This window comes from Petaurus breviceps, unplaced genomic scaffold, assembly GCF_028583685.1.
Source record: "Petaurus breviceps papuanus isolate PSGF00001 unplaced genomic scaffold, PetGlider_PUasm1.0 101, whole genome shotgun sequence".
Taxonomy (NCBI): Eukaryota; Metazoa; Chordata; class Mammalia; order Diprotodontia; family Petauridae; genus Petaurus; species Petaurus breviceps.
The window spans coordinates 725341-732865 of NW_027185575.1; the positions used below are offsets into that span (position 1 = coordinate 725341).

General features: G+C 42.4%; 1 long non-coding RNA gene and 1 other non-coding gene across 2 annotated transcripts in view; both read right to left on the reverse strand.

The window, feature by feature from the left end:
• Positions 1 to 4990, reverse strand: part of LOC138157519 (uncharacterized) — a 6085-nt gene extending 1095 nt beyond the window's left edge. The window contains exon 1 of the long non-coding RNA XR_011167418.1: positions 4704 to 4990. This is a non-coding gene — a long non-coding RNA (uncharacterized lncRNA). The remainder of the gene's footprint in view (positions 1 to 4703) is intronic.
• A 2009-nt stretch (positions 4991 to 6999) lies between these two features.
• Positions 7000 to 7071, reverse strand: TRNAA-UGC (transfer RNA alanine (anticodon UGC)). Its single transcript has one exon. It is a non-coding gene; the product is annotated as a tRNA-Ala (tRNA).
• Between the last annotated feature and the right edge of the window lie 454 nt (positions 7072 to 7525).

A 7525-nucleotide genomic window follows, 5' to 3' on the forward strand; every position in this document is an offset into this window, starting at 1 on the left:
CCACCCCCAAGGACTCGAGGCTCCTCGGACAGCTTTAGTATCGCCGCCGCCCCCCTCTCTGTGCCTCAGTTTTCCTCATCAGTAAAATAAGGGGGCAGGCCGCAGGCCCCGCTTCACCCCTCCCCCCCACCTGACACAACCCCTCTCTGGGCCTTGGTTTCCTCTTCTGTCAAACGAGGGCGCCGGACTCAATGACCTCCGAGGCCCCTCCAGCTCTGGATCCTCGAAGGGTCCCCCATCTCCCGGGCTCTGGTTACCGTCAGGTCTTAAGGCAAAGCTTGGCCCTAGTGCTGTGCTCCCCCCCCCCCCCAAAAAAAAAACCCGCATACACAGAATATCCCAAAATCAGCCTTCCCAGAGAGCAAGGGCCCTTCCTCACAAGTAGGCGCTCAATAAATGCCTATTGACAACAATTAGCGTGCTTCCCAGTGAGCGCTTCAGGGTGGAGCGGGCCCCTGCTCCCCACGCCCAGGCTGCCCCCTGACTCGGCTCCCAGCTTCCCCCAGGCCTGCTGACTCCCCGCCTTCCACAAGGCCCTTCTCCCTCCCTCTGAATACGTCTCTCCAGTCTGCGGATTGCCTCCAGGCTATCCTGCTTATATCTTGTCCACCCATAGTTGTTTGCGTTTTGTGTCCCCCATTAGACTGGGGGATCTCTGATGGCAGGCACTATCTTCTGCCCTTTTGCAGCCCCCAGGGCTTAACAGTGGACACTTAGTAAATATTGGTTGACCTGACCTAAAGACTAGTAAACATAGTTAATAACGATCACTGTTCAACTCTAAAACTGGCTAGCAAATTTCACTAGGCTCGTGGGCAAGAATTGCAGTCTGATGTCCTGGATGGGACAATTTGTTATCCTATACATACCTAAACCATAAAGTGCGTTTGTATCGTTTCACTACTGGGCCTCAGTTTCCTCATCTATAAAACAAAGGGATTGGACTAGAAGAGCCCAAGGTCCCTTCCAACTCTAGATCTAAGGTCCTCTGTTCAGTAAGGTCCTTTGCAGCTCCGAATTCTAGATTGTTACCTTTTTTGGCCAAAAAAAAAAAATAGCCCTCATATCTGGGATCTCATCAATGTGGCCATTTCCTGCTCTTATTACAGACCCTGAGTTTATCACTGGGTACCCTCCCAATGTGCTAGTGCCTTTCCTTGAATTCTCCCGAAGTCCCTAGGCTGCCCGAGGAACGCAAGATCTATCTATTCCTCACTCTCCCCTACATGGCCTGCACAACTTTTTCAGTAATTATTTTCTTTGTTTTTATCCTTCCTAATTTGTAAAGTGGGCCAGCCTGTTCATCTCTCCCATCCACCTCTACATTGCCCTTTGTGCAGTCTTCTCCTTCAGTGCTTCAAGGAATGTAAGTCAGGTATTAAAAGCCGTTTGGCATCAGAGGAATGAATGCTAGCATTAAAATATGGGCCTTTATTCAGGGACAAACTAGGTATCATTAAAACAACTTTGCCCTTTCCCAAAAGCAGTACAGTCTGCTGGCTTCCTCCCACCCCAACTCTGGTCCACAATGGATGACTTCTATAGCGTGTCCAGCATCTTACTTCCTATCCTAGTGTGAACAATAAACATTCAAACATTTTTATTTACTTGGTTTTCCAGGTGAGGATAGTAAAGCCTAAACTTTGAGTGGTATGCATCTCATTTAGAAGACTGTAAGATTTCTGGGCCTCTTTTCTACCCATACAACCTCCAAGTCCACAAGAGAAACATTTAGAGGACTTCAGATGCAAAATGTCTTTTCCACATGGACTCAGGCAAATCCGAAGTATAGCTCTCCCTGTTTTATCCCCCATTTAATGTTACTAATCAAGAGAATTGTAAAACAAGGCTGTCTCTCTTCTATCTTCCAAGGAATCCTCTAAAACTCTGACATATGCATAAACTATATCAAAAATACACACAATACAGAAAGGAAAACAGACTCCTAATACTTTTAAAAAGCAACCTAGCCAAGGCCAGCAACATTTTCCCTCTGAACTACACTTTACCCCTAAAAATTGTTAGTTTTTTTTCCCCTTACAATTTTCAGATTCAAAATCTCTACCTAGAGGACATCAAAAATAAGTTCTATTGACATTTAGTTTAGCTCAGAAATCCCTCCCAATGATGTCAGCAAAATACATTGTCATTTGATGAAAACCTGCCATAGAGGAAATTGTTGGCAAACCATATTATAAGAGTGAAATGATTTACACAGGGGCAGGGGGTTTCAAACCACTTGAGAAAAGGAAAATAGAGCTATAAGTAAATGGCTGCAAGTTAGAGTTGATTGAATTGACCATTTACATTTATAATCATAGTAATTCCCTTTCCTAACAACCTACATTGCTGTATCTGTCAGCTCCCCAGATGAGTTTAAGGTGTCAGCTATTCAGAGTTTTTTAACTATAGATAGGAATTTGGAGTTGGTCATTTAAGTCCAATGTCCTTATCTTACAGCTAAAGAAACAAGCCCAATGACTGACTCAAAGTCAAAACAACAGAAATATAAGAAAAAAGTCCGTTTAGATATATATGAACATATATTTGATTGTTGTTCGTCCTTCATTGTCAAAGAGGATCGTGACATCAGGAAGGTGATGCCATGACTAGCAAATGAATTATATTTAAAACTGGCCAGTTCTACTTGGACAACACAGCCCCTTCTCTCCCCTTCCCTCCCTTCCTTTTCCCTTCCCCTTTCCTTTCTCCCTACTTCTTCTCCCTTTGTCCATATAGGGTATCATACCCTTAACTTTGGGTGCCCTGCCCAAAGGAACATAAATTTCGATGCTGAAACTTCACAAGATATCTTGAGGTTTACAGGCTAGATTTCTTTCTCAAGTCTTAAACCAGGTTCTCATTGATTGACCAACAATATAGGTCCCAGCCCCACTTAGTGGCAATTGTTTGGGCCCTGATGGCTGAGAGTGAACGTAAATAGCAATTGTTTCTTTTTTGGCTGGAAACCCCCAAAAGTCTTCTCCTCCCACATCATTTTTTTTTTTTGATAGGTAAAAGAGATCATTCATTGCTTCCCTGCTTACCTAGCCTTAATCACTGAATGTTGCCTCAGTCAAACTGAGACTAGTTAAAAGGCCTCAGCTTAGAAAGGCCAAAGTCTCCCACAGCATCAGGACTATCTTCAGTCATTCTAAACTATATCTTGCCACTGGACACAGATGGGTGCTGGAAGAGAAAGTGAGACTGGTGACTGACTGCACAGCCCTCCCTCACTTAAACCCAATTCACCTGTAAGTTTTGGCATCTCCTTCCTGATGTCATGGTCCTCTTTGAGAATGAAGGACAAAAAAATAACAATATATTCAATACACTTAAATGTCTTTTATATTTAATATATTTCATTTTTATATAAATTAATTTATATAAAGGTGGTTATCTTTTATAAAATAATTTTAAGTATAATCAATTACATAGATGTTTATATAAAATTATTTCTATAAATTTATCTTCTAATATATTTTAAATCTGCAGTCAGAAAAATATTTCCCTTTCTGGCTGTTTTTTTTTTTAATTTATAGGAATCTTCACACACTTTAAACTATTTTAAATTATTTAAAATACAACCTTTTAGAGCAACAGTGACATTCTTATTACTGAAAGTGAAATGTTCAGGGGAGATTTAAAAGATGCCCCCCACCCCCCAATTTTTTTTCCTGTTTAAGCACAGGCTGGGAACAAGCCATGTTTTCTTTCAGATTGACCTAGTTTCAAGTAAAAACCACACCCTGCTTTTATTTTTTGTTGTTTTGGTTTTTTGTTTGTGTGCAGTAAGGCTGATGGTTAATGAACACCAATCAGTTAGGTCACAAGTTTTGAAAGACTAGGAGAGAAAACAGCTGTTAGAAGAGAGGCAGGCACTAGGGATGACCCAGATTTAGGAGGTGGGGGGAGGGACAAATTGAAAAAAACCTAAGTTCTGAAGCCCACCCGACTCCTTTGCCAGTGTTGGGGATGGAACATTGCCTGTACTTTCAGATTTTTAAATATATTAATTGGTTTGGCTCTCCGAGGGAAGGACGCAAAAACTAAATATATCAATGAAAATGCATTTTTTTTTTAAATTAAGATCTTATGATGAGGGGTTGCAATGAATACCTAGAAATACAGGGGACAGTGTCCAATATTCAGGGCTATTTGTCTCAGGACCAAGGGCCTGGGGATGGGGGGAAATACTAAGGAAAAAAGGCAATAATTAGGAAGGAGCCAATAGGTTCTCTGGGTCACTTGGGGGCAGGGTTTCTTATTGCTTTGCTTTCAAGCAAAAGCTGGGCTGGTCCTAGTAACAGATGCCCCTTTGGGTAACTAGTGGGCATCCCTCCTTGGGTCAGCCTTCTCAGTCCTGGCTAGAATGGGAATCCTTCACCCTGGGAACAGTGACAAGTTCAATCCACGCCCCTCCCCCCAATAATCCTTCCTTTGCATGCACCCAGTGGTGCCCCAAAGCTGGCATGGGAGAGAAGAGGGAGCCTTGGCAAGGCTCAAGCCAATGGAAGACAGAGCAGGACCCAGCAACAACTCCTTGATTGGTGGGGAAGTGAGCGCATGCACGACCTCCCCACAGCTCACAAAGGCGTTTGTGGGGTGGGGAGGATGGATAGCGGACAGAGCCACCTCTTCTAGCTTTTCTCTTTCTTTCCTTCCTCCTCCCCGCAGAGAACATAATCACCCAGGAGAGTTACCTCATTTTAGATTGCGTCTGTTGTTTATCAATTAATTCAGCTTTAGGAAAATCTTGGTAGCTCCGGGCTGGCCAACAAAGGATGCTTCCAGAGGAAAGAGAAAGGGAGGAACCTGCAAAGCCTAAATTTGAAGGATTGGTGCGCACCCCCTGGTCTTCGGGGTGATTAGATCTTAAAAGGATGTAAGAAGGAAGCCTTGCAGCTAATCCACCAGCTAAAGGGACTCCTTTGTTGTTTATCCCTGCCTGGCTTGGTCCCAGCTTAATTAAGTAACCAGTTGCAAAGAATTAATTGCACACTCACCCTTTTTCTAAGCAAGGGCTTTTCCCACCCTGTGTAATCTCAGAATAAAAGCTTCTTCACGTATCCTCTTTATCTTGATGCATAATGATGGCTGGAAGATCTCCTTGCGCCCTGTGGAAAATTACTGGAACCCTGGGTCCCACTGTCATTACTATTGAACATTCCTGAAGTCTGAACAATGACCTAAGACTCCCAATCACAAGGCCCTTTCTTTCAAAGGAGTGTATTCTTACTATTTCTAAAGACAAAACCAGCCAAATGAAATCCCACTCTGCTCCCTTTTAATTCTAGTGCCTTCACTCTAAACGAGTTAATACGTGTAAAGCCTTAGTTCAGCACCCAGCACTCTGTTCTCCTAGGAAAGATACTGAAGTAGTCTGCCATTTCCTTGTCCAATTCATTTTACAGTTGAGGAAACTGAGGCAAACAGGGTTAAGTTACTGGCTAGTGTCTGAGGCAGGATTTGAACTCACGTCTTTCTGTACTCCAGGCCCAGCGCTCTAGCCACTGCTCGACCTCGCTGCCCGAAGCATTATATAAATATTAGATATTGTTATTATTTCCACTCTGTCCTGTCTATTCCTCGCTTGTACATAGTTGTTGGCACCCATTAGACTGTAATGTCCTAGAAGGCAGGGATAGTTTTTGTCTTTGTATCCACAGCCCTTAGCAAGAGTGCCAGGAATATAATGCTTATTGATAAACACATTACAGATACTCAACAAATAAATACATAAAAAGCCAATAAGTAACCTCAATTAAGCTTCTTGCATGATTAACCCTATCAGCTCCAGCATCTCAATTCAAGCCATGTGCCTTGTGGTTGAGTAATTCACTGCTGTCTTCAAAACAACAATTTTAAAAATTGATTGAACAGGATTGCTTAGTTCTTGAACTCATTTACACAATTTGGATTACAAACTGAGTCAACCACTAGTATTTGGGGTGTGTTACATGCAAAGTGGAATTAGGAAATGGCTACATTTTGTCATGATCAGATGGGAAAATTACTTCAAAATGCACGTCCCTGGTTTAGGGACGTGCAAAGGAGAGGTGAGGAAGGGTGTGGAACGCTTCTTACTCTCCGACTCAATTCACGTCGAATTAAATTGCTAAATTGCTTCCTCCCCTCCCCCACTCTGTTACTAGGGATGGACAGCTGGATGGGGGAAGGAAAAAAATCAATAAAAACGACTTTAAAAAGTTATAAAGGGAGGGAATTATTTCGAATGAACTCGTGAAGATGAATTTTCAACTTAAAATTTTTTTTTAACATTTTTGGCTCCAAGTCTAGGACTGTCTAATCGTGGTTTGAACTTTACTCATTTAAAGCAAACTTTTGAATGACTTACTACGCGCAGACTATGTCAGAGCTGCGGAGGGTCCAAGATGAGCCCGTCCCATACTTGACACCCCAAAAGTTTTCAGTCTAAGGAAAAGGGGACCAGTTTCACAAATACCTAAAATAATGAGGCAGACTGTGACCGAAGTGTTTGGGGGTGGCATTGGGCGGAGGAAGGGATTGCAGTTATGCTCTCAAATAGGGGTGCCTAACCTAGTTCTGTGACCTTGTATTGTCGAATATTTTGAAAACTGTATCTCAATATAATTAATTTCCTTCCTATTCCTGTGTCTTTTATTTTATTCATCTAACAACATGATTCTGAGCAGGGGGTCCAAGGGGCAGGGGGCAGGATACAGAAAAGATGGAGAAGCCCTTCCCTAAAATGAAATTCTGCTTTTGGAAAATACCTAAAAGTTGTATTCTATAATAGCGAACGATTGTGTAGAGGTGCCGTTTTCATGATAACTAACACGGATGCAGAGAATGCTGGTAAAACAAGGGGCTTCCCAAAGTTTTGCAAGCAGCATGATTTGCGACGGTTGGGAAGATAGAATTGTACCTGTGCAGGTGTGGGCTCGATTATTCTGCGCACGCGCGGGCAGAAGTGTACACGACACAGCTGTTTGCAAAAGGAACGAAAAGGACACTTGGAGATGCCGGGGATTGAACCCGGGGCCTCATACATGCAAAGCATGCGCTCTACCACTGAGCTACATCCCCAGCCTCCTCCTCCGACTTCCAAGAGAAATCCCTAAAAAGGGTGAGTCTCCTGATGCATTTTCCTAGGGAGAAAAGTCTCTGAAAACTACCTTTTAAAAATTAAGTGAAATTATCACATTCTTAAAATTTTTTTTCACGTTCTGGTTGAATAGCAAAACAATCGAGATTAAAAGAAAGATAAATTTTTTTTTTTAAAAAAAGGAATTTTTTAAAATCCATAAAAGACTGGATGCATCTTTCTTGCCAAACTGTTTATAGATTGATTCTCTTGTTTGCAAGTTCCTATTTTCTGGTGTAGTTCTGGGATAAGGGGGAGAGAGGGAAAGGAAAAGGGAGAGAGAGGGGGATGAGAAGACAGAGAGAGGAAGAGAGGAAGAGGAAGGGAGAGGAGAGAGGAAGAAGAAAGGAAGAAAGAAAGAAAGAAAGAAAGAAAGAAAGAAAGAAAGAAAGAAAG